Source organism: Protopterus annectens, chromosome 6.part0 (assembly GCF_019279795.1).
Source record: "Protopterus annectens isolate FY-2018-M chromosome 6.part0, PAN1.0, whole genome shotgun sequence".
Taxonomy (NCBI): Eukaryota; Metazoa; Chordata; order Ceratodontiformes; family Protopteridae; genus Protopterus; species Protopterus annectens.
Genome location: NC_056737.1, coordinates 245963526 through 245991281, shown reverse-complemented (window position 1 = coordinate 245991281; position 27756 = coordinate 245963526).

Sequence of the window (27756 nt, the reverse complement as noted above, 5' to 3'; positions counted from 1 at the left end):
GCTTTCCTTATTGTGTGTTTAGGAGGACATCTTGTGCTCAAAATGAAAATTACATTCTTTTTATGGACTGGAAATAGCTGTAAAGGCAGTACATTTTGAGGAAAGAGTTGGTAAGAAATATAACAGATAATTTCTACGAAAGTATTTTACTGAGTTTGCAATGTAAAAGTTGTGCAGGTGAAAGAAGTTCGGGAACCAATCATGTGTTTGCCATACTTGTAATGTATTTAAGGAATTTGAATGGAGTTTTGTTCATTTAAACCTTTTGTTAATACCAGATATGAAATTTAGCAAGTCCTGGAGAGTATATTAATGTTTTTGACAGTAAAAGTGCTGTGTTTATATGGAATCATGCACTGTAATGTAGTGGGTGGGATTCAGTACTTCTTATTTCTAATATAACTGACTTTTTGTGTTTTGTTGGAGTACTATGGAAGCCACAGGGAACAGACATATTAACCTCTTAGCCCAAGAAATCTGGACAAAGCCTGATATAATCAGGGGACAAAGGCCCAAAAAGAGACAGATTTTAAATATTACTCTTACAAGCTTAAAAAGTGGCTAGAATAACAGGGTTTGGGTAAAATGCATTTTCTAAAAGATATGAAGTCTGAAACTTCCATGTATGTTACTATTTAGTGATTTCATTCCTCAGATCATCCTAGTGATTTGCTAGAAAACCACAAATTTTATGAGGAACAGACAGAAATTTCGAGGTAAAAATCTGGACATTCTGCAAAAATCTGGACAGTTGAGAGGATGGCAGGGAGACAGAATATAACAACACTGGAAATATAAAAATGGAACATGAGAAAGTGATAAATTACTCAAAGGAAAACCCGAAGAAGTTACAAACTCACATGTCTAATGCAAAACTCACTACATTACTGGGAAATATAGGAAAGAAATAAGAAAAAAGGAAGGATTTTTGGTTGAGTTAGAGGGATAATAAGGAAGGGACGAAGAAAGGAAACATATAAATGTAAGATTGAGAGAAAATGCACAGGAAGAAATAGGAGTTACCAAGAAATAATGACATTTTATGAAGCTTTATTTAGCAGAAATGGCTTAAAAGAACAGAGATGTGGATCTGGGATGGTAAGGGAGAATTAGATAGCGAAAAAATACATGAGAAAAGTAACAGCCGAGAAAATGAATAGAAATGAAGAGCGAGGTCAGAAAAAATATCAGATATAAAGTAGTGCCCAATGAATTGTATATCTTTTTCAGCAGTTATAACTTTATTGTCCTTTTTATAACAATTCAGCTAAAAGGTGTGCAAGCTTTGCAATTTCTTCAAGCAAGGAAAATGCAATGTGTAATAAGTAACAATATTCATAAGCTTAATATTACTGTAATATATTAAAATGCAAGGACAGTTATGATTTTTCCTAATAATAACATATTGTGATGAGAAGTGGATTATAATAAAGGACATTCACGGGGAAATCAATATTTTTGAACAGCAATGTTGGAGAAAACTTTTGATAATTCAATGTACTGCATGAAGATCAAAGCATTGGAAACCTAGACTGTTCACTTGAGGGTCTTATAGTAAAACAAAAATTCAAATATTTTGATTACATTATGTGAATACAGGATTCACTGGGGAAAATCGTGAAACTAGGAAGGATCAAAAAGTGATGAAGATGGGGATGGCAGAAGCTAAAACAGATTGACACTATTACTGAATTAGTAGGTATTTGCAAGACCATAAAGAAACTGTTGTCAGACATGATTGATTTGCAAAACTTATTATAAGGAAATATCTATTTATCCAGTTCGGGTGTAAAGTAATTTTAAAACATTCTACTCAGGGCCACTTTAAAACCAAATTGATTAAAAAATATAATCATTGATAGCCATGTTAATAATACGGCAAACAGTAACTTAACACCACAATAACATTTGAATAAAAATAATCTATAAATAAACAAACAAACATAACTACCTACCTAAAACTGAGACAACAGCTTAAGCAGGGCAATGAAACATAAATGCTTGTTTTGTGTAACAGTCCTGAACACACTGAATTATTATTCACAGAGCATAAAACATCAGCTTTCAACACTGAAATGGTTCCAAAAACACTAGTGTGGTTCCAAATCACCTGCCTGTTTCTCTCAAGTTTCAAGTTTGCTCAACCATGATTTACATAGAAGAGTTTTATGCAGCAGATTAAAGGCCAGGTTAAAATTTTTCTGTGACTGATCCTACCTTTGTCCAAAGGTATCTAATGTGAGTTTAAGCTTCCAATTTCTCAGAACCAATGTTTTGGGAGCACAGGGCCAGCAACAGAACAAATTGTTGAATATCTTTGGTGAATGTACGAGTCAGATGATACGCTACACATGTAACACCTTATCTAAAGGACAGCACACTCAGGAATGCAGCACCCCCATAATGCTGTACTGCAATGTCCGCAGTTTGGTTAATCCAATCATCTGGAGTAGAAATAGAACTTACAGCCTTCTGGTCAGACCCAAAGGGAATTGGGTTACCTGTTGAACCACTCACTCTGACGAGATGTCTGATATTTGTCATTTTCCACGTTTCATTGCTGGGGAATCCATGCTCCTCTTACATTTGTAATGTTAAATGGACAGAATGTTGAACAGGTAAGCTCTCAACAAGTAATACTTAAATTGCAGAATTTTTGAAAAATAATGGTAGTTGCATGCTCAAGATTGCAGTACAGAGGGATTGGGAATTCATCCTTTCCCAATTGTATGCCATCTTGGAGTTGGTATGTATAATTAGCAGGGAGTGATATCAAGATGCAATAAATATGTTTATCAGCTTCAGGATATACATATTTTTATTTATATACATCTTATGCATGTCATCAAAATATTACATCCTGTTTGCATTATAAATCACTAAAACTATTTTGCATTCATCTGAATAGGGAAAAATTAAACCAACAAATGCAAAAAAAAAGTACCAACAAAAGTCACAGTATTGCACACTCATCATCATGCACATGCACATAGGTGGATTTCTCTGGTAACAACTAGGGAAACAGTCACATGGTACCTCCTGTAGCTGAGCACCTCAGTACTGCTGATGTCAGCCCCTTATGGAAGTGAAAAGCAGTTCAGCAATGAAAACTATCACCCACCCAATCCATGGGCTGTCACAAAACATAACAAACCAGTCCTGGTTCAACCCTGGTAATGGACGGATGAATAGACCAATTGGCCGTGAGGGAGCTGATGATGATCAGGCAGTGGGGGAAAAAGTAGAAAAAAAAATAAAAATACAAACAATGGTTTGTGTCTACATATTTAGGTACTTATATACCTGAACTTCAAGACACTATTATATACTAGAAAGGAGCTCTAGAAAACCTGCACAAATTACACTGACAAGCATATAGCTTCAAAACAGTACATATTTCTTCATGTTTACTTTAAGCAATAAGAATCGTCAGAAATAAGGAAAGCACTAAAAAGAAAACAATGGAGAAAACTACAGTAAAACAGGGTAAAATAAAAGAAATACAATATTAATGATATTTTAAAAGCACTCGAAATAATGCCAACAGTAGAGAAGAAAAACAAATTTTTAACTCCTTTCACACACCACCTCGGTACCGCAGAAAAAAAAAGAATGAATTTTGGGAAAGGCAATTATAGAAAGACAACAAAAGCAGAAAGTAAAAAAAATTGTGGAAAAAATGAAATTATTTCTTTCCTATACAATTCCATGTAATATAACTAAAGTGTTATCACACTACAAGAATAAGATTACAAGTAACACAAAAACAATAATAAAAAATTGCCAGGCAACCATAACAAAACACAATAACACAAAGAAAAACGCATGCTGCAGACTCTCAAGTACCATCTACTTCATCAGAAGAACCCAGAAAACTATAAAACATGCAACAAAATGATAAGATCATATATAACCAAGTAAACCACCAGTGAAAAACGGTAGAAAAAGATCATACCAGAAATCACTGAATGTCAGAGCTATACAAAGTAACATTATCTGAATAATGATTAATTCCTGCATAACATATTACAGAATACAACAGAAGTTAGCAGAGAACAAGACATAAACAACCTTTACATGACCAATAAAAACCAAAGGTAATCCAACTAAACAATAGACACTACCTCAACCAAGATAGGCAATCACCACTAAATGACAGAAAACAATAAACATTCCTAGAAGTAGCTTTTAACATTAATACAGTAAAGAAAAAATCAATGATCATACAAATGCTATGTAACCATAGCAGCAAAAATGCAGCAAAGAAAGAAATACAGATGATATTCCACATCTATATCTATTAAATGACTATTATGAAATTAAATGCTAGAAAGATGTAAAATAGTCTGAATAATTAACATCAACCATCGAAAGTATCAAGAGACATCTACAAATAAGGAAATGCAGTAAAAGAATAAAAGATTCTTAATTTCTACTAACAAGATTCAATTAAAGAAAACAACTGGAGAAACAAGATAAAGAGCATAGGTCACATACATGACATTAATTTACAGATAAAATGATAAACACTGTGAAAAACACAAGTCAGAACACTACATGGCATGTCTGTGCATCGGATCATCTGCCCAAACCCTACCTAGTTTCCTTTACATGAAACTTTACCCTTCAATAGCTACCAACACCAAATGAACTATATGCCTATCAGGTGAAATGTATTAACTTCCCTCCTCTAGACCCTGCACCAGAGTACTGTTCAGAACTATGTCTATTCCCTAGTATTTCATCTAGCATTTTTTATAACCTCTTTCTAGCAAAATCTAGAATTACTGTGGCACAGTTATTACCAGTCCCTTATTTTCATTAATTTTATTACTCTATTAAGGTTTCTCACCTCAGCTATTTTATTGTTTCCATCAAATAATCCTAGCCCACACCTTTAATTTATAAGTCAAAAGTTAATCTGCCTATTACAGACCCAAAATGGAGGAATAACCACATACCCTTTTGTCTGGTTCTTACCAAAGTCACATTTGATAAGCATAAGACTTTTGCATAAAAAATGGAGCACAAAAGGTCTTCGGTACAGATTTATTTTCCTGTTGACAGCACTTATGCTTTAAGGTGACATCCATATAACCACAGGGCCTACAGTCTCAACCACTTTGCATAATTTATTTAACAAAAACCTTTCTTTATCATGTATGAATATCTGGACTATGAATAAATGATCCTAATTTGAATCTTGAAACTCTCAACATGATCCCAAAATTATTTCCATAACAGAGTCCCAGCTAAATGTAGAACAAAAACCTCTGACTCTCCACGTACAAGAAATAATTTATTCAGGCATAAAAGAACAAACAGTGAGCGCTTTCGCGTATACTATGATACGCTTCTTCAGACAATACTACATGAAAACAGGCAGCATATTTATAGGGAGGCACATCTCAATGCTTAAAGTTAATTAATCAATTAAACTAATAATTCAATTAAAAGCATCCTTAACTTTTAGAAGGGTTTTTTTTAAAAAGCCTCAAAACAGCTGACAGCTAGGGCTGAATTGCTGGATGCCCTATATTATAGCAAGTCATACAAATACAAATAATCAAACACTTTGAAGTTATCTAGTTCATTCTTAAGAACACATAATTTCTTCTAAACGTAATACTGTGAAGCATTGCTTAACGCTGAAATAGCGTTATGTAGATTGTAATATGCTTTCATCTCATGATACAGGTCTCTCTTAGGATGACTTACATCGCGTGGAAATCACTTATTGATGTGTATTATATATATTATATAAATTTATAAAAATATGTTTGATATAAAAAATTCATGAAATTCAATATTCATCATTTAAAAATTGCTGATAAAACCGCATAAGCATAAACTCAATTAAATGTATGCAACAATATATATGTATATAAACCAACATCATACTTGAGTTAATTAGGAAATATGTAAATAAATAGACATCAGCTATAATACTTAATAAATACAATAAACAAATAAATAAATATTATACATATATCAATTCTCTAAAAACACATTTAAATTAAAAGTGAGAATGAGAGTGGAAGTAATATATTAAATATGGTACTGTATAGACTTAAGTAGAAGAATAAATATGGGTAAAAAACCTTATAATTCATAACCCATAGGAGTTTTAGAACAAAAGAGTATGCAATCTAAAAACAGCTCAAAACACATGTTTAAAAATTAATCACGGCGCTCTGGCCAATGTAAAGTGTATTTAGAGATGTTTCTGGTGGGCTAACAAATAAAAAATAGAAAATAGAATAGACTAAAATGAACTGAAAAACAAATGAGAATGAATAAATAATCATGTATTAGGCTAAGTATAAAGACATCAAAAATATTAAAATCATCTTCGATTGTTGAGAAAAGATTTTATCATAATGTAATTATTCAGGCCTGGGTGGTGGTGTCCTCTTAGTCTAAAAATCCATTTCAGTTCATTCAGTTCAAGTAAATTCATATAGTCACCACCTCTAACATTAACATCTACAGTTTGTAGTACTCTAAATACAAAAGCATGTGTTGGATTAGAAATGATGTGTTTGGCCAAGGCATTTAATTCATTTTTCTTTTTAATATCATACTGGTGGTTGTATATTCTATTTCTCAACTTTCTTTTAGTGAGGCCTATATAGTATGCAGAACAACACTCACAGGTAGCCAGATAAATAAGACCAGAGGTATCACAAGTAGCCCTAAATCTTGGTTTAAACACATAGTTAAACTCTGGGTGTACGAAATCTTGCTGTTTAGTAATATAATTGCAATAATTGCAGTGTCCACAGGGATGTGTTCCAAGGGTACTATTGTACTCTTGTACTACATTTTTAATCAAAACTGGCCTGTCGCACAGTAAAGATTTCAAGTTAGAATTACTTCTATAAACTATGTGGGGAGTGGTACCAACTAACTTTAACGTGGATTCATCAGTTAATAACACTTTCCAATTGTTGGATAGTATTTTCCGTATATATTGAAAATCATTAGTATAGGTCGTAATGAACGATACTTTCTCCCTGTAGTTATACACATCTCTTCTATAACCAGGTGGAGAATAATTATTACTCATATTATCAGAGTCTGGATCCTCTTGAGGTAAAATTCTTGTTCTGACTTTCATTATTAAACCATAATCATAACCTCTTTCTAAAAACATTTCCACCATATTATCCGCTTCTCTTTTTAGATCTTTCATATCAGTGCATATTCTTTTTAGTCTAGTAAATTGACTACTCAGTATCCCTTTAAAAGTATGTCGCGGATGCATACTATCATATTTCAAAATTGCATTCCTCCAACATTTCTTCTTATATAAAGTGGATACTAACCTCCCATTCCTAATATTTAAACTAACATCCAAAAAGTTCACTGATGAAAATGAAGTTTCAACAGAAAACCTAAGAAAAGTAGTCGTAGATTCTAAATATGTTTTAAAAGTAAAGAATTCATCTAATGTACCATCCCACACGATTAAAATGTCATCCACAAAACGCCTATAGACTAAAACTTTTTTAAACAAGATATGCTCGAAGACATAGTTCAATTCCCAATTATATACAACTAAATTTGCATACGTGTTTGCACAGGGGGTTCCCATGGCAACACCACAGGTTTGTAGGTATAGATCACCCCCAAATGCAAACACGTTGTTACTGAGAACCAATTCCAGTAATTGACATACTAGAATGGTGGTGTTCCCACTCATTGTGGGAGTACGTTGTAACAAATCACGTATTGCTTCAATCCCTTCTTCGTTGGGAATAGAGGTAAAAAGACTCTGTACGTCCATAGTAATAAGCAGGTGTTTGTCTTGTATAAAGGTAGTGTCTAATAAATGTAGGTAATCTAGAAGCTGATATGTGTCTTTAAGTATAGTTGGAATGACGTCCACTAAAGGCCTTAAAGTTCTGTTACTGTACTGTTCAGAACTATGTCTATTCCCTAGTATTTCATCTAGCATTTTTTATAACCTCTTTCTAGCAAAATCTAGAATTACTGTGGCACAGTTATTACCAGTCCCTTATTTTCATTAATTTTATTACTCTATTAAGGTTTCTCACCTCAGCTATTTTATTGTTTCCATCAAATAATCCTAGCCCACACCTTTAATTTATAAGTCAAAAGTTAATCTGCCTATTACAGACCCAAAATGGAGGAATAACCACATACCCTTTTGTCTGGTTCTTACCAAAGTCACATTTGATAAGTATAAGACTTTTGCATAAAAAATGGAGCACAAAAGGTCTTCGGTACAGATTTATTTTCCTGTTGACAGCACTTATGCTTTAAGGTGACATCCATATAACCACAGGGCCTACAGTCTCAACCACTTTGCATAATTTATTTAACAAAAACCTTTCTTTATCATGTATGAATATCTGGACTATGAATAAATGATCCTAATTTGAATCTTGAAACTCTCAACATGATCCCAAAATTATTTCCATAACAGAGTCCCAGCTAAATGATCCTTTTCTTCCTTACAAGTCAAACGTCTTCTCATTTGTTGGTAAGAGGCCAAAGCTTCAATTTAAAAGTAATGCTACAAGTAATGAGGCTCCTAACTGGATTATTACACCAGGTCTCTCTCTCCCAAAAACTGCTTATTTCATTTTGTGAAAACTCATATTCATCACTTCAGTAATGCTATGCATTTAATTTAGACTCTGACACCCCTTTCTTTAAACTTTACCAACATCAGTGACTTCTATAATGATGCCTGTCTGAATGGAGAGATGATGAACTCAGCAAGCAAAGGACGATAGTGTTGCTGGAACTGAATACATCCTCAAGACTTGGTGAGTGCCTTTATGAGATGGACCCTGTTTATCCAAAATCTCACCAAGAAGACACTGATATATAGATTGCATTTTATACAGCATACATCATGGACAGAATTAGGTTAAAAAATAAAAAAGACAGATGGGTGCACAAGCCCCAGGATAAAAAAAGTGTTCAATCCTGGTAGGTGAAGTGGTGTCAGGACTGGAAAAAATGACAGTGTAAAATCCCCAAGATGCAAAAACATTCCTACAATGATGTTAGGCTAGGCTCAGAGGGAGAATGCCCCCCCCCCCCACCCCGTTGTGAAGGAATTAGTAGTCCACAAAAACTGACAGGCCAGAAAAAGAGCCATAAAGATGACAGACTGGACTATTGAGAATAAGGAAGAAATTATGTATTGTTATTATATGCAAGAAACCCAGAACTTCCAGACAGAAGATATTCAACAACAGTAAGAGAATTTAGAGGAAAAAATACTTGTACAAGAAAAGCTGCCAAAAGCTTCAAATGCAAATATATGTTCATTAATAAAACAGATCAATGAAAAATTTTGGAAAAAGAACCTACAGAAGAAGTATAAAACTGTAAACAAAACGAAGAGATTTTTGACAGGTATAAAAAATATACGGTGGTACAGTGGTTAGCAGCAAGAGTTTCACTGGTTCGATTATCGGCTGGAGTGCCTTCTGTGCAGAGTCTGCATGTCCTTCCTGCAGTCGAGTGACTTTAAGGACATGCAGGTAGGTGCGTGCATGTGTGAGTGTGCCTTCTTTGAAGGCTGGGTGCTGGTCTGGCAACTTGACACCATAAAAATTCATTGCCAATCATTAGCGGACCAGAGTTCTGCTGTGGCAACCCATAACCCATAACCAGGAGAAGCCGAAAGACAGTTTATAAAAAATATATCAGATCTCTTTCCTTCCCATGTCCATATGGTGCAGTATTTATACAAGTGAGAAAGCCAAACTAATCAATATAAAAAAGCAACACCAAAGATATTTAAAGAGAAATACAAGCATAGGCACCCAGATATGGAAAATTTCACAATACAAAAAATAAGAATACAAAGTGTGAATGTAGAACAGAAGATTAGTAAAGTAGAAGTTACAAAAATAGAAGCTGAAGTTATCGAATACCTGTGATGTGAAGGATTTAGCATAGAAAGGTTAATATAGGTTATGTCACAGCATAATGGAACAACAAGTCCCCAAAGTAAGGAGAAATAGGTGGAGCAGGAGACATCTGGAGAAATATGGTCATGGAAAAGAAAAAGATTTAATATGGTGCAACAATATTTATGCAAAGGAAAACGCATATCTAATTACTTCAAAAAGCAGCACCAAAGATATTTGAAGAGGAAAACATCAAAAGGCATCCATGTATGAAAAATTTCACTATACAAAAAAAACAAAAACATTCTTTAGTTATGTCCAAAACCTCAAAGGCAATACACAATTATGTGCAGAACTCATGGTAAATGGAGACACCTATACTGAGCCAGAAGTTATAGCAAACCTCCTGACTGATAAATTCAGCTCCAACTTTACTCCTCTCTCCCCCTCAAACTTCCCTCAGGAAATATCATCAAGTATAACTCTCCCTACTATATCTAGGGAACAGGTCCTTAATGCTCTCTCTAAGACCAAGAACACTGCATCAATGGGCCCAGACAATATCCCAGGATGCCTTCTAAATAGCATGAAACATGACCTATCAGGACCTCTGGAATTACTATTTAACTGTAATCTCCAAACAGGCTTTGTGCCTCATGAATGGAGAAAGGCAACAGTCATCCCTCTGCACAAAGTGGGCCATCTACAGACCCTGGAAACTACATACCTATAAGTCTCACTAACCTTATATGTAAAGCCATTGAAAGAATTATCATGGAGATGATCAATATAGATTTAGTAAACCTCCAGACACTGGACCCAACCCAGTTTGGTTTTGTCAAGGGCAGATCATGCCTACTGAACCTGGTGGACTTCTTTAAGAAGGTCACCAAAGCAATGGATGAGGGCAAAATCGTTCAGACTACTGACCTGGCCAAGGCATTTGACAGAATACTCCACTAGGGCATTGTTGACAAACTCAAGAGGTTAGGTACAAACCCGTATGTCACCCAGTGGATAGCAAACTGGCTCACTGACAGGACCCAGGAAGTTAGAATTGGGAAGTCCACCTCTACAAAGAGGCCAGTCACAAGTGGAGTCCCTCAGGGATCATTCCTTGGGCAGTTTCTTTTTGGCATTTACTTCTCAGAAGTCAAAGCTAATGTCAGTGGTCTCTTGCTGACTAGATTTGCAGATGATTGCAAATTAGGAACTGTCATTGAATGTCATACTGACGCAAATGTTCTCAGGGAGAGGCTGACACAGACAAATAACTGGTGTCAGAGCCATGAACTAAAATTAAATGCCAAAAAATGCATAATAGTATCCTTGGGGACGTCATCCATCCCTGGTAATTATCATATTGACAACACACCCCTTAGAGCTGACCCAGTAGTCAGGGACTTAGGGACACACATAGATAGTAATCTAGCCTTTGATCATCACTTGTCTACAGTGGTGAGGAAATCATTCTATGTTGCACAACCTATAAACAAAGGTATTGTATCTAAATCCAGGGAAGTCATTGTTCCACTGTATTCAGCATTCATCAGACCTATCATTCAATACAATGCCCCCTTTGGTATATACCTAATCAGGCATATCCAACAATTGGAACGTCCACAGAGGTTCCTCATTGAAAGAATACACGGCATAATTACTATGTCCTATGCACACCACCTCAAGGCTCTATCCCTGTATTCTGTTTCCTACAGGCTTTTGAGGGTAGATCTATGGCTGGTATACAGGGCATTGTCAGACCCCACTCTGATGGACCTCCTGCACATCCACAAAACAAACAGTGCCAGAATTACCCATTTTAAAGACTTAAACCTTGCCTGTAATATAAATAGGACCTGCTGGAGAGATAAGTATATATCCCAGAGACTACCCCATCTATGGAACAGGTTCCCCATCCATGTGAAGCAGAGTTCCTCTCTAACCCAATTCAAGTGCAACTTGGACAATTCGATGGGAAAATAGAACGTCATCCCTGGTTTGGCACCTATGGTCTCTGATGCAAACAGGTAACATGCAAATGGTTCATCTCCCAGCCCCATACTTGCACTTATCAAGGGTATCAGAATTTGTCAGTGATTTGGGATGCATGGCTAGGCTTAAAAAGGCCCTTGTGGTCATTAGTCTAGTAAACACATATGAAGCTATAAGAAAACAAAGGGGGGAAATAGAAAAGAAGATTAATAATGGAGAAGTTAAAGAAACAGAAACTGAATTAGGGTTTATCTCCAAAGTAAAAGATTTAGTGCAGAAAATCCATCTCTGGTAACATCACAGAATGATGAAACAATGAGTTCCCAAAATTAAGGAAAATCAAGTGGAACAAGAAGTATCCGATCACTTGCCACATGAATATACTCTGAAGATTTCAGTAGGAAACCAGCACAAAAGTTCAGTTGAAGTCATACAGCAAGGGAAAGAGCAGGAAGGAAACAGGGGCAACTCGGACTCAGTCGATGTTGTGGAGTACTAGTCCAGTAAGTTCCCATATTAAAGAGCAATCAATGAATGCAGGATGCAGCTGAAGAGAATATGTCACAGGGAGATGTACTGGAACTTTCCATAGAATGCCCACAGGAAACTGAGAACAAAAAATGTGCACTCGGTTTAGAAGAAAATGATCTAAGGAAAGCGTTGCTTTATTTAATAGAGGTGGATAGACATGAAAGAAATAGATTACAGACAGTCTGTAAGAACCAAAATGTTAGAAACCTGATAAAATAAATGAGCACAGTAATCAAGATTATCAACAGAAATCCGTGTGATATAACTGAAGTAAATAGAATATATTACTGTGCAGCAAAATTAATAATATAAAGTCTTACCACAAAAATACAGGCAATAAGAGGAAGGAAGGGAAGAAATTAAATGATTTCATGGAAGTATCGAATAGAGAAAACTATAAAGCGATTATGACAAGAAGTGTCACTGGTAACAGAGTATGGAAGAGGGAACAAATATACAAAACCTGGATAAAAGCAACATGCAGTATCAGAACTGACCAGGATTTTCCACTATTAAAAATAATAAAATAAAGATATCAGCACAGGCAGAAAAACTTAGAAGATATGAATAAAAATATAAATATAAAGGAAAAGAACAAAATAAGCAATTCATTGATGACCCAAAAAGATTTATAGAGAATTGAGAAACAAAGCAAAAGGAATAGAAACACCACCAAAAAAAAGAAGAAACAGACATTTTGGATAAATATCTATGAAGACCCTATGGAATATAAAAATGCTGAATGGACAGAAGTAGTAAAAGAAAGAATAAAAGTTCAAATGTACAGTATATGAAATGGGATGAAGTAATGGCCAGAGTAATTGAAACAAAACTAAGAAAAGCTTCTAACTGGAAAACCCCAATCACAGATACAGTACCTAACTTCTGCCTAAAAGTATTAACATCTTTACATGAAGATTTAGCCTTGATTAAGAACTATTTATATGAGTATCTATTTCACTTACCCGAAAAAACTGCATCGCCGACATTCACTTCACCAAGATGAATATACTGGCAAACCAGAAGACCAACATCTGGAATATCAACATTTCATAAGTAACTGCTTGGCCATCTCAAAAAAAAAAAAAAAAAAAAAAAACAACCTACAAATGTGGGAGGCTTCACCCCCTACACCCCCCTAACTAAATACACCAACTCTGAGATCGCACTACTGCAGGGGTAAGGGGCAGAGTTCAACAGGATGGCCAAGCAGTTACTTACCTCGGGTCGGAATGTCAGTGTTCTGTTTCCTTCTTTGAATTATTTGAATTATGATGTCATAGATTAGTACTAGGCTAACTGCCCTTGCAGGCCATTTTAAGCCTAGTCAATTATCCCTTGTGAGATTCAAACCCTGTACCTTGTGTTTATAAGGCAAACACCTTAACCATTAGGTCACCCTCCCTGGATGTTGGTCTTCTGGTTTGTCAGGTGTATTTGTCTCGGTGAAGTGAATGTCAGTGATGTGGTTTTTCAGGTAAGTAAAGTAGACCCTTATATGCATATCCCGAACAGACACCAAACTGGTTATAAGGAAAAATTATGCTCCTTCTCAAGAGTGAACCTTCAAGCTATCCTAAAAACTATAGACCTATAATGTGCCTTCCGAAGATGTATAAATTATATACTGGAATTGATGCTGGCAGAGATTAGAGTCATTTAGAAGAAAACTCAATCATGGCAATAAAACAAAAGGGTAGCAAAAGAAAGTCCTATGAAACAAAGGATAATTTGTTGCTAAATAAAGTCATAATGGAGAATTGTAAAAAGGGAAGAATCTAAGTATGGGATGGATAGATCACAAAAAACATTTGCTAGCATCCCATATTCATGGATAAAGGAGTGGTTACAAAGATATAAGATACACTCAGCATTGATCAATTACATTACAGGGATCATAAAACAGTGGCAAACCATTCTGTAGCTAAGTCATGATAAAGGACAAATTATTAAAATAGGGATATAAACTCAAATGGGGGGTGGTCCAGTGTGATTTTTGTCACCGTTGCTCTTTTGTCTTGCCTTTAACCCATTAAGCTGTCTATTTAACACATTAGTTCATGGTTACAATTTGGATCTCAGAAAACAACAAAGTGTAAATACTTATCTTCTTTTTGTGAATGATTTAAAACTATATATTTCATCAGATGAGGAGGTGAAATAACAAATGCAAGTGGTCAAAACGTTCTCAGAATGACATTTGTTCTTCATTAATGTACAAAAGCAACATTTAAAGCAGGAAAAATGCATCACCAAGAAAATATCAGTCTGGGACAGGAAGGTGCTAAAAAGGAACATGAGCAGGAAGGAGTCTATAAATATTTGGGAATTGGGGGATCGACAATAAAACATGAAGAAATGTGAACAAAACTCAGTAAGGAATATTTCAGAAGAGTAAAATTAATACTGAAATAGCCCTGATGTCTAGGAACAAAGTCCAAGACATAAACCAATTTGCTTTCCCTGTTCTAACTTGCAGTTTTGAAGTGACTGACTGGCTCCAAATGGTATTAGATCAGTTGGGCAGAAAAACAAGAAAAATGCTTCACATTTATCAAATGATGTATAAAAATCACTGTATACCAAGATTATGTATCCCGTGTTCTGAAGGAGGTATTGGCCTCCTTGAGACTGATTACATGTATAGCTCTGCAGCTGTAAGACTATATACATATCTACTGATTTCACCAGATCCAAACATACTGAAAGTTTTAAAACATGAGGAGAATAAGTCTAAGATGACTTCCCTGCTTAGTTTAGCAGATGTGTATAAATCGGTGTAAAGCAGGAATGGAAATCAAACCAGAAGTAGACAAAAAACAGGCAACAACTCTGTGTCAAAAAAAAACAAAAGAAAGAATACAAGAAGAAGGATCAGACAAGAAGTCAAGAAGTGTTAGAAAGGCATAAATATAATTGTAAGTACAGTAAACTCAGGATCTGATGCAGCAATGGTTAGAGAGAGGTGAATTTAAACCAAAAGATGAAAGATTTATATTAGTGGCCCAAGAGAGTGGACTAAGAACACGTTGGTTTACAAAGTCCATTGAACATGTGGGAGAAACAGAGAAATGCATATTTTATAAAACAGAACTGGAAACAGTCGCACATCTTGTTGCTGGATGTGATACACTAATGGCAGAGGGCCTGTATACTGAAAGGTATAATAATAACGCAAGACTATTGCACTGGAGATTGTGCAAACATTGCAAAACTGAAGTAGCTGAGAAGCACTCAGTGCATGAGCCACAAAGCATTACAGAGAAGGATGATGTTTATATCACATGGGCTCAGTCCATGAAAAGAAAACAAAAGTAACATTGATCACTGAAATTACTAGACCCGATGATTACAGTGTGTTACATACAGAGAGTCACAAAGGCATACAATACTAGGATTTGCAGGCAGAAATGAGGGCAATGTGGAAGAAGGATACCCAGACAGTTCCAATAGTAGTAGAAGCAATGGGTCCCATAAAAAAGAACTTACAGTCATATTTAGATTTGCCAGTACATGTAACTCTGTATGAATTGCAGGATGAGTCAGTTCTGGGCACAGTGCTTGTGCTGAGAAGAGTACTTTTGGCTAAATCAAAGATTGAAATAATACTAACTTATAATCATACTTTGACTTTGGAATGGGATTATGGGGCCCATTCCTGTCATGGTACTAGAAACCAAAAAGACTTGGAGAAATTAAACCTTGATAAGTCTGTTTTTGCATTATGTGGTCACTGAGTTCAGGGTTTATCATCAGACTTTGCAGTGAGCAGTCTGGATTGATTTAAGTATTCACCTTGCAGTCAGTTGAATTCTCTAAAGTTTTGCCCAATACTACATTACAAAAGCATTGATTTCTGAGTGCATATCCTTATTTATAGTCCAACTCTCACAGCCCTAAGCTATTCCTGTTAATACCATAGCTCCGACTGTATGGACCTTTACTGACAATGTGATGGCTTTCTCTTTAAGAATCCTATGTAGACTTTGCATTAGCTTTCCTTACGAAAAGCATTTTTTTTTAATATACTGATTGTACTCACCATCTGCAGAGATTTTAGCTCCCAGTATAAAAGTTTACCACTGCTTGTACTTCTCCCCTATCTTTGAAAAAAAAAAAAAAAGAAATGACAGGACTAGATTACATAATTTTAGTTTTTTTTTTCCTTTTGATTGTGAGCAACAGGCTATTTTTTGTGAGTTACGCATTAATCTTCCTCAGCCATCTCTTCCTCACTTTCAGCCATCAATGCTGTATCATCTACATATCAGAAGTTGTTAATATTGTTTCTTAATTTTGATTCCAGACATGATTAATAAAACCCAGCTTTTCACACTCTCTCTCTCTCTCTCTCTATATATATATATATATGGTATACATTCATTTTTTTGTAAGGAGGTTGTACAATTCGCCAAAGTGTGAAAGTACAACCTCCAGATCCCTCAAATGCCGAAAAAAAACTGTTTGACTTCCAATGAGCGAATGCACATTGACATTCGCTCATTCGAAGTCAGCATTTTGGGTGCAGATCGCACTATAGCTGGGATCGGGAAATTAACCCTTTCCCTCACTGTAGTGCGATCTCGGAGTTTGTATATTAAAGTACAGGGTGTGAGGGGGTGCAACCCCCCCACATGGGGGGTGTAGAGGTCTTGCCCCTCCCCCCTGCATAACACCATATATAGATTTTTTGATTTTGAAAATGGTTGAATCTGGTTTTGCAGATTTCCATTTTCGAAATCATGTTATGTTCGGACTTTTGTTTCTCGGCATTTAAAGTTGTACAAACGTATGTCTGCACAAATGCGTTTTGAAGAAATTAATGTATACCTATATATATATATATATATATATATATATATATATATATATATATATATATATATATATATATATATATATATATATGTGTGTGTGTGTGTGTGTGTGTGTGTGCAGCATATAGATTGAATAAAGGAAACAATATGCAGTCTTGTCATACTCTTTCCAATTTGGAACAATTCAGTTATTCCACATTCTGCATACCAATTTCATAGAAGGCAAATAGTTTGAGCCAGTATCCCCCATTTCTGTAGGGACTTGCCATAGATTGTTAATAATTTAAGTAGTATTAGACATATTTCTCCAGTATCCCCCATTTCTGTAGGGACTTGCCATAGATTGTTAATAATTTAAGTAGTATTAGACATATTTCTCCAGTATCCCCCATTTCTGTAGGGACTTGCCATAGATTGTTAATAATTTAAGTAGTAGTAGACATATTTCTCCAGTATCCCCCATTTCTGTAGGGACTTGCCATAGATTGTTAATAATTTAAGTAGTAGTAGACATATTTCTCCAGTACCCCCCATTTCTGTAGGAACTTGCCATAGATTGTTAATAATTTAAGTAGTAGTAGACATATTTCTCCAGTATCCCCCATTTCTGTAGGGACTTGCCACAGATTGTTAATAATTTAAGTAGTAGTAGACATATTTCTCCAGTACCCCCCATTTCTGTAGGGACTTGCCACAGATTGTTAATAATTTAAGTAGTAGTAGACATATTTCTCCAGTATCCCCCATTTCTGTAGGGACTTGCCATAGATTGTTAATAATTTAAGTAGTAGTAGACATATTTCTGAGCTCACTTCACTTTTCCATTACCCAGTTGATGTTACCAATTTGATGTCTGGTGCCTCTGTCCCTTCTAAAACCAGATTTGATACAAGTCAGTTCTCAGTCTTGCTTACAGGATCTTCATCATTGCCTTATTAGCACATGAAACAACTGCATTTGGCCAGTAATTTGAGCAATCTTTAGCATTGCTCTTTTTGTAACTGAATTTACATTGACATTTTCCAATCTAACAGACACTGTTGTGCTTTCTAAATTTGCTGGCAAATTCCAAGTAGCATTGTACCAGTATAATTTGGCAGGATTTTAAGCAATTCAACTAGAATTGCATCACTTCTTACAGTCTTGTTATTACCTAGACTTTCCAGGGTCATTTAAGTTCTCACTCCAAGCTCTAGATCAAAGAGTATAATATGCAGTGTACATATCAGTAATGTAAGAGTTGTCTTATACAGTCCAGCTGTATAATCCTGCCACCTCCTCTAAGTATCTTCTGCTTCTGTTAGCCCCTCACATCTTTCTCTTTCACAATGCCCATTTTTACCTGGAAATATTTCTTGCTATCACTAATTCCACTGAACAAACCTGTTTTCTTTTCTAGTCTATTACCTTCTTCCCGTTTTCTGCACTGCTCATTTAAATATCCGTTCTTTCTTGTTTTTGCTATTTCTAAAACATCTATATTCAGTTTAACATACATTCCTGATTTTCATTTGTTCTCTTTTCATTAGACATACCTATAATCGTCTTAGACAGCCGCTTTGCCTTCTTAATCTTTGTATTTGGATTTTTTAGTGTTGATTAAATGCATCTGGTGTTGGTGTTGTTATATCCATTCCTTTCAGAATGTGTTACTTAAGTACAGTGTAAAGAAATAGTAAGAACTTGTAAGAGCAACGTTAAGACACATTACTTCTCTGAGAGGAAATAACAAGGCCATGTAATGTTTTTCCAGAGCTTCCCGCTAGGTGCTTTGTTTTTTGTATAAATGGATGGGTTAGTTCTGAAGTTTTCTCAAGGAAGTATTATATTCATTGTCACTTCTTTCATTTTAGTTGTGTTTATAATGCAGTGCCCTAAAAGAGGATGCAATGAGAAGCTATATTTCCATATGAAAAGGGCTAAATTCAAGATGTTGGTTCAGATTTTCAAAAATCCAAGCTACAACCATGGTTACTGTGGCAAAATCAGATGTAATATTTTGAACATGGACTTCTGATCTATAGAAAAGAATATGCATTTGAATCTTTTATTGGCACTTTAAAGTGACATTTCAACCTATGAGTGTAACATCTGAACCTATGTACTGTACCTATGACGGGCACCCAGTGATTACATGGAGGAATGGTAGCCAATGCTACTAAAGAAACACATCAACATGAAGGAAATTAGGGCCCTCATCAAGGCTTTTCAGGTTTTTTTCACAGCTATGAAAACCAGGTAGCCTATGAGTGTTCACAGACAATACAGCAGTAACAGTAATGAGATTCATAAACAAGCAAGAAGGCACCACATCTTACCAGTCGTGCAGACTGGCACAGAAAGCCTGGGACCTTGCCACCCAGAGAAACATGTTGCTCACAGCTACATACATATCACATGAAAATGTGCTGGCAAACTCTTTAAACAGGTCCTTGGAGGACTTTCACAAATAGACCCTGTACAGACAGCTTTTCCAGGACATCCTTCAGTACTGGGGGATGCCTCAGATAGATCTAGTTGCTTCAAAGACCAACAAACAGCTTCCACTATTTTGCATCAGGGACCCTTACCTCTCAGCTTGGATGACAGATGCTTTCACATTTCAGTGGACATAGATGTTCATCAACTACCTTTCATTCCAAAAGTTCTTATATGGACTCAAAAATGAAAAAAACAAAACTCTCGCTAGTGATTCTTTTTTGGCCAAGACAGCATTGGTTCTCCTTTGTTTTTGTTTTTTTTTCTAGCTAAGGGCAAGTACTACAAACTCCCACACCAACCAGATCTTATCACACAACAGAAAGGGTTACTGCTTCACTTCCCAGGTATTTGAAGCTGTTAACATGTTCCACTACCTACCCTTCTATCTCAATTCTCAGCTTCTTCTGATTTCCCAATTTGCTGCCATTACCACTATATTACTGGTGCTTAGTTTCATCCAACATGCCTTCAGTTTTGCATTCCATTCCCCTATTCTTTGCTGAAGTTCTTGCTCAGAGTCCTCCTGTAATGCCACAGCCTGTATACAGCAACTTTGTTGATCAGTCCCCTCCGACCTATTTGCTAATGTAGTCCATCACCAGTATGAACAGCAGTTAGCTTAGAGCTGAACCCTGGTGCACATCCACTCCTACTGGGAACTCCTCTGTGAGACCTAACACTGTTTGTACTTGAGTCATTGGGTCCTTGTACATAGCCTGCACTAATTCTACCAATGTTTCTGTGACATCAAATGACCACAGGACTGCCCAAATCAGATTTCTTGGGACCTTGTCAATGCTTTCTCCAAGTATAAGGATGCCCATTTGGACTCTTTCCTCATCTATAGCTTCTTCTCAGCTATCTGTCTCAATGCAAACATCGGGTCAGTTGTGCTGCATCCTGATATGAATCCAAACTGCTCATCTCCCATCTTGCATTGTACTACTCTGCATATCCATTTATCAATCACCCTCTCCAGAACTTTCTTTCAATGTGACAGGAGTTTGGTGACTGTGCTGCTCACATTTGTAGATGCCCCCTTTGTTCTTGTACACTGGCATGAGTACACTTATTCTTCAATCATCTGGGATATGGCTTCCTCTCCACACTGCTATGAATACCCTCAAGAGCCATTTCTCCTCTATCTCACCCAGCATCTTTATCATATCTGCTGTGATCCAATCTGAGTCTGATGCTTTCCCGACTTCATTTTCCTTAGTGCTACTCTTACTTCTTCTAGGGTGGGTTCCTCTTCTTCTCCTCTCATCATAGGCTGTGTCTGGGGTAGTATAGCTTCTGTGGGGTTTTCTTCATTCAGAAGCTGCTGGAAATACTCCTTCCATCTGCCTTTAATCTCCTGTGGACTGGTGAGCAGGTTGTTGCTGGCATCCCTTATGAAGGGTGTCTTGACCTGTGCCACCTACTGAGTCACTTTCCAGAAGCTAGCAGAGTGCCTCCAATGCCCTATTCTTTGCTATTGCAACTCCTTTCTTAGCTTCTTTGTTAGTCAGCCAGCATTCCTTCCTAGTCAGGACAGTGTTTTCTATCTCCTACTTTTTCCTGCACTCTTCCTTTCTTATGACTTCCTGGACATCTGCATTCCACCACCAGCGTTCCTTATGTACTTTATTTTCATACCTGGCTCGACCATATATCACTTCTGTAGTCCTCACAAATGCAGTTTTGAGGCGCTGCTATTCTTCTTCAGCTACGCTTATTTCCTCCTCCTCTTGGGGTGCTACAGTCCTTAGTAATTCCTTGAATTGTTGTACTTTCTCTCCAGTCAACTTCCAGGTCTTCAGCCTGGTCTCTGTTGAACTTGACGCCTTCTCTGACCACTGCTTGCAGCTGATCATGGCAACCAGTGGTTTATGCTGTTGGCTGACTTTTTCACTGGGGATGACTTTGCAATCATTGATTCTACCCCAGTGTCCTTTCCTTACTAGGCATAAGTCTACCAGAGCTACATGTTGGCCTCTCTTGTATGTGATCTTGTAACTGTCTCTCTTTCTGAACCATGCATTGGCTACTATCAAGCCATTAGCCAGACAGAAGTATAGAATGGCCTCTCCTTTATTCCTGTTGCTCCACCCATGTGGACCCAGGCAGTCCTCATATCCTGTTCTGTCTGTCCCGATATGTGCATTCAAGTCTCCCATTATCAACACAGTTCATGCTGTCCTGCTTTACCTAGTAAGTCCTACAACTGCTGTCTGAATTCACTCTTTTTCTCACTAGCACACCCCTGCTGTGGGGCATATGCTGAGATTATGAATACTGCCCTATCATTACACTGGAGTCTGACTGCCATGAGTCTGTCACTAATTCTGATGATGTTCCTCATTACCTTCTGAAGCCTTTCTCTCACCACAATTTCCACACCATTTCTAGCCTGTCCTCCTCCTGAGTAGTAGACTCTGGATTCCAAGCCAAGTGGCTTTGCTGCACTCCCCTTCCATCTTGTCTCTTGGATACATAGCATATCCAGTCTCCTCCATATCATCATGTCATCCACTTCCAAGCTGGCTCCGGACAATTCTCAGTGCGTGTTTGGCAGGTTGGTTTTATGTCCAGATTTTGCTCAACAGAGCTATCCCAGGTAGCCCAGGTTGGGCAAATAGACACCACCAAGCAGCTTATTGACCCAGGACTGCTGTGCTTTATGGTGGGAACACACTGGCCAACAGGGGCACATACACCCCTCCCACTGTTCGCATGGGTCCTTGGCATAGGTCGGACTAGGCCAGGTCCTCAACCCACTTATCACCAGTAACTACCCATGCCCATTTGGGGGACATTAGTCAACATGGCCTTATCACCTAGACCAATATTTTACACTGTCAAGTGTCTCACCCTGCTACTGCATGCAGTCTATGATACATGTTCTCCTATCTTGAGGATACTGTGCACCACAGTAGATGCCCAAAGTGGTTGGTCTGTACAGCTCTTCCCCAATAAGGCACAATGTGGAGTCTGTGCTGTTGCCCACAGCTCCATTCATTGGTGAGTTTGGGATGGAAACACTCATCATGTTTTTCAGAGGTTAGAGGAACCCCACAGACACAGGGAGAACATGCAAACTCCAAACAGGCATTGGCCAGAGGTCAGGATAAAAACGTATACCTTGTGTATGAGGAGCGAAGACCTTAACCATTATACCAACTGGTTTCACTCCCCCATTTATGTCCTTATCTGTGGTCAAGGTATTCCTTAATGGAGTCCTGCATCTTAGACTACCTAGAAAACCCATTATTATTACTTTGGACCTCATATTTGTGCTGGAAAAAGCTTACCTTACCTCCTTTTGAACCAGCATCATCAGAAAACCTCAAATTCTGTACCTGTAAAACTATCATATACTTCTGGCCTTCACTTCAGCTAGGAGAGATTCAGAGCTTCAGGCACTCATGGCCATTCCACCCTTTCTTATTTTTCACAAAGATAGGGGGACCCTCAGAGTTAATCCTTCATTCGTGACTAATGTAGTGAATGAGCAGTCTCTCAGTCAGGCCATAAATGCACCTAGCTTCTTTCCCATCCCACAGAATTGGGAGGAAAGGATACTGCCTTCTCTGGACATTTGCATAGAGCTAAGATTCTATTTGGACAAAAAAATTCATTCAAAAAGCTGATCGACTGTTTGTGTTTTTCATGGACTCAAAACTGGGCCAACTGGTATCCAAGTAAAGCATTGCAAGCTAGATCTCCAAGGCCATCTTCTTTTGTTACTCTATACATGGCAAGTCCTTGCCCTCATGCCCTTAAGCTCACTCTACCAAAACAGTAGCAGGCTGTGGAGCTTATTACAAAAGAGTGGATGCCAGGTCCATGCAGGAAGCTACAACCTGGTAATCCGTACACACTTTCACTAAATACTACAGGACTGATGCTTTTCGAGGTCTAGAGCTGTCTTCTCTAAGTCAGTCCTATCTAGCCTGTTGAACAGCTCTACTGCCTTTTAACCAACGACCCTTACTTTCCCATTGGCTCTGGGAATTATCCATGTGACAGGAATACTGCAATAGTGATTTCAGTCAGGACATAGCACAGTTGTATAAGAATGTATCTTAACAGTAGATGCACTACTGATTACTGTTAGAGTATTCCTTCTAACCCTTCTTCCCCTCTACACTTAAATTTCTCTTTACTCTCTCTCTCTTTATCCCTCAGTTCCTATCCCATGGGAAACACCCTAGAACACAGGGGCCTTTCCTTCCACTTCATACTATGCCCCTCTTGGCTGACTAAGTTTTCTGTCTCAGGGGTCTTCAGGCCACTTGCTTGGAGTAGTTTGAGAAATTATATTCATACATCTGCCTATATACCCCTCTGCTTGCAAGTTGAGTTCACACCTCAAATGTATGATACTAGGAAAGTAAAGCTGTGGTACCTCAGCTGGACAGCAGTGGTGATAATACCACCCTCCCCCCATGTGTTAGGAATAATGGTGCACTGATCAGAAGAACATCCACTGTTAATGTAAGATCTGAAGTAGGAGATTCATTTGTCTGCAACCTGTGGGTTATGGATCCGATATCGGATCCGAACCGGCATGGTTTTCCAGCTATGGATCCGAGCTCTCAGCTCCTCCCCTCACCCATAATGCCCTGCTCTCCCTACATGACCCCAGATCTAGTTTGCCGCGCTGGTGACCAGATTGGTTTTCTTGAGCTCTACAGCTAAGTGGTTTTATTAAGATTTTCTAGTGCTAAAATTTAAATTTTTTTGACAGTTTTGTGTGAAAGTTTAGGTTCCCCTTTTTGTAGTTAAAGTTGTTTAGTTTTATTAATCTTTATATATTAGTTTCCCTCCCCTCGCTGGTAGCGTAGTGTGTGTTTGGGCCTGTGTTGTGTGGCTAGTTTACTTTTACTTTTTTTTTTACATTGGTTTAAGTAAAAGCTAGGCTCTTAGGATGTCTGAACAACCTAAGGCTATTTTTTCGAAGTGCTCCAAGTGTGGCCATAAGCTTTCCCCTGCGGATGGCCACACTCGGTGCGTTCGATGCCTTGGGGTTGAACACCTCACTTCTGGATGTTCCATTTGTGCAGGGTTCAACCCCAGGGCATTGAAGGAGCAGAGGTCTAAGCTGGTCCTGGCGGGACTCTTGCCCCCAGACTCGGCTCCGACTTCCGCTCCTTCGAGGGGTACCATGTCTACGGTTCCCTCCTCTTCGGCTCCCCCTCCTCCTCCTGGGACTCAACCTCCCTGTAGTGGTACAGAGGAGAGGGAAGCTAGAAAGAAGGACCGGAGGGAGAAGCACCATAAGTGGCGGGCCGAGACCTCTGTTTCGGCCCCGCCTGCCAAGCGGGCTTCTCCTCCGGCCTCCTTGTCTGCTGGTTCTCCCCCTCCTCGGCTCCGGTCACCCGTGTGCTTTTCACCGGGACCCGAGGAGGAGGAGACTCGATCTCCGTCGAGGCTATCCAGGAGGCACTCAAGGCCTACCTCGGTAGCCTCGTCGAGATCGACTTGTAGTTTATCGGACGCTGATCTGGACCGGATGATGAGAAGGTTCATCCAGGCCCAGATGCAGATGGGAGTGCTCTTGCCTCCCCCCCCTCTGGGGGGGAGCTCGACCCCTTTCTTTAAACCTATAGCTCCTTCTCCGACCCGCTACCCGGGTTCGGAGCAGTTGGAGCCGAGCAGCCGAGCGGGGTGGGTCGGCGCCGATAGTACTCTGTACTTCGGATCCGACCCTGCCCTCGAGTGCTTCGGATCCGACCTCTCGGAGCCTGGATCCGAGCTTCGGATCCGGGGGGGGTCAGTGCTCCTTCGGCGCCGTCTGTGTCGGAGCGCACTGTCCCCTCGGATCCGAGCGCTTCGGCGCCGGCTCCGATCCACTCCTCGGATCCCAGGGGGAGCCGATTGTCGGATCCTTTGGTCGAGGTCAGCTCCCCCCTCGGCTTTTGATGTAGTGGAGAGGGCCCTGTTGAGGGTTTCCGGACCCCCGGCACTTGCTTCGGCTCCGTCCCGCGCCCCATCTGCACTGGGCCAGGCTTCCACCATCCGGCCATTGGGACAGCCCGCTCCTTTGCCCCAAGTTGTTCCTTTGGAACAGGTCACTGTTTGCGAGGAGTCCTCTGACAGCCCCCTGGAGGATGCCCCCCGCAAGCATACGTGCAAAAGGAGGCACATAGACTCCCCCGAGTCTCTCACAGAAGACACGGACTTGGAGGAAGGGGAAGGCTCCTCAAGATCACCCCCTGAGTATGTCTCATTTGGAGACATCATGGAAATGCTCCGCATAAGGGGGGGGGGGTGGTCTGCCCCCAAGTCTTCCTCGGATGAGTCCGTGTTCTTGGAGGCATTTGAAGTGGGCCCGTCTACCTCTTGGGTGTCCCCTCCTGCCGACCCCCTGGTGGACCTCATTACCACCAGGGCGTGGAAGGAACCAGACACCGTGGAGCCAATCCCAAAAAGGCCCGACCGTATACTCAGTCCCCCGGCTGACCGTGCCCATTGGAGTAAGGGGCCTCCGGTAGATGCCATGTTGATGGCGGCTGCCACCAAGAGGGAACTTGCTCAAGAGAGTCCCTCAGTCCATCCCCCGAGCAAGGAGTCTCGGATGATGGACTGCTTGGGGAAGCGGATGTTTAGTTCAGCGACCTTCTCAGTAAGGGCGCTGAACTACCTGGCACATGTGATTAGGATGCAGCGCGATCTTATCAAAGAATACGCTGCATCCCCCCCAGAGTCCATGTCGGAGGAGGACAAAGTGTTGCACTCCACCCGTATGGCCACTCTCAGGTCCGTCACTAATACCTCTATGCGGTTACTGTCCCATGCTACGGAAGGTGCCCTAGAGCCGCAGGGGCAGGCCTAGTTACCAGACGTCAGGCCTGCATCTGTCATTGCGATTTCACGGAGCCCTTCAAGGCGTCATTTGTGAACGCCCCCTTCGATGGTTCTGCCCTCTTTGGCAAAACTGTTCGTGATACCTTGACCCAGAGTGAAAAGGACGGGAAGACGCTGTCTGCCATCGGAATCCGCTTCTCTGTGCCCCAGAGGCCCTATTCTAGGAACCAAAAGGGCCAGAAGAAGATGTGGTTCCGGAAGTCGCAGCAATCCCAGCCCGCTCCGGACAACCAGTCCTTCCGTGGCAGAGGAGGACAGGGAGGACGCCGCCCCAGGGGCAGAGGGGCTCCCAGGAACTTCGGGTCCAGAGAACCCTTCTCTGAACGGCCCGCGTAGCAGCCCTGAAGGGTTGCCCGGCTGCTCCACTCTGGAGGCAGTCGGGGGACATTTTTCGGAGCACCTAGCGGCATGGGAGTCCATAACATCAGACCGCTGGGTCCTCCAAATCATATCCAGAGGATACCGTATCCCATTTCGTCACATGCCAAAATTGAAGTCCCTCCCCGACGTTCCACCCGGTCAGTGGGAGGCCGCTTTGGCAGAAATTGGCCATCTGCTAAAGAAAAGAGCCATCCAGCCCATCCCCCCAGACCAGATTGGATCAGGGTTCTACTCCAGGTTCTTTTTAGTGCCAAAAAAGACGGGGGATCTAAGACCAATTTTAGACCTTTCACTCTTGAACCTGGCAGTTCCCAAAGAGAAATTCCGAATGGTTACGTTGCAGTCTATTCTCCCCCTTCTGGGAGAAAATCACTGGATGTGCTCCATAGACCTCAAGGATGCGTACTACCATATACTTATGGACAGGCATTCCAGGAGGTTTCTCCACTTCCGGCTGAGAGCCAGTCACTACCAATTCCGGGTCCTTCCCTTTGGTCTCACCACAGCCCCCAGGGTGTTCACCAAAGTATTAGCAGTGGTAGCGGCCCACCTGAGGCTTCAGGGGGTGCAGGTCTTTCCTTACCTGGACGACTGGCTTCTCACCGCCCCAACAAGGCATCTACTATTACTGGCGCGAGACTCCTTTCTCCATCTTGCTCCCCATCTGGGCATCACAATAAACACAGAAAAATCCAACCTAGCACCCACGCAGTTCATATATTTTATAGGTGCCAGGTTAGACACGAGGCGATTAAGAGCCTTCCTCACTGCGGACAGAATTCAGAATCTGCAGCTCCAGGGGTGGG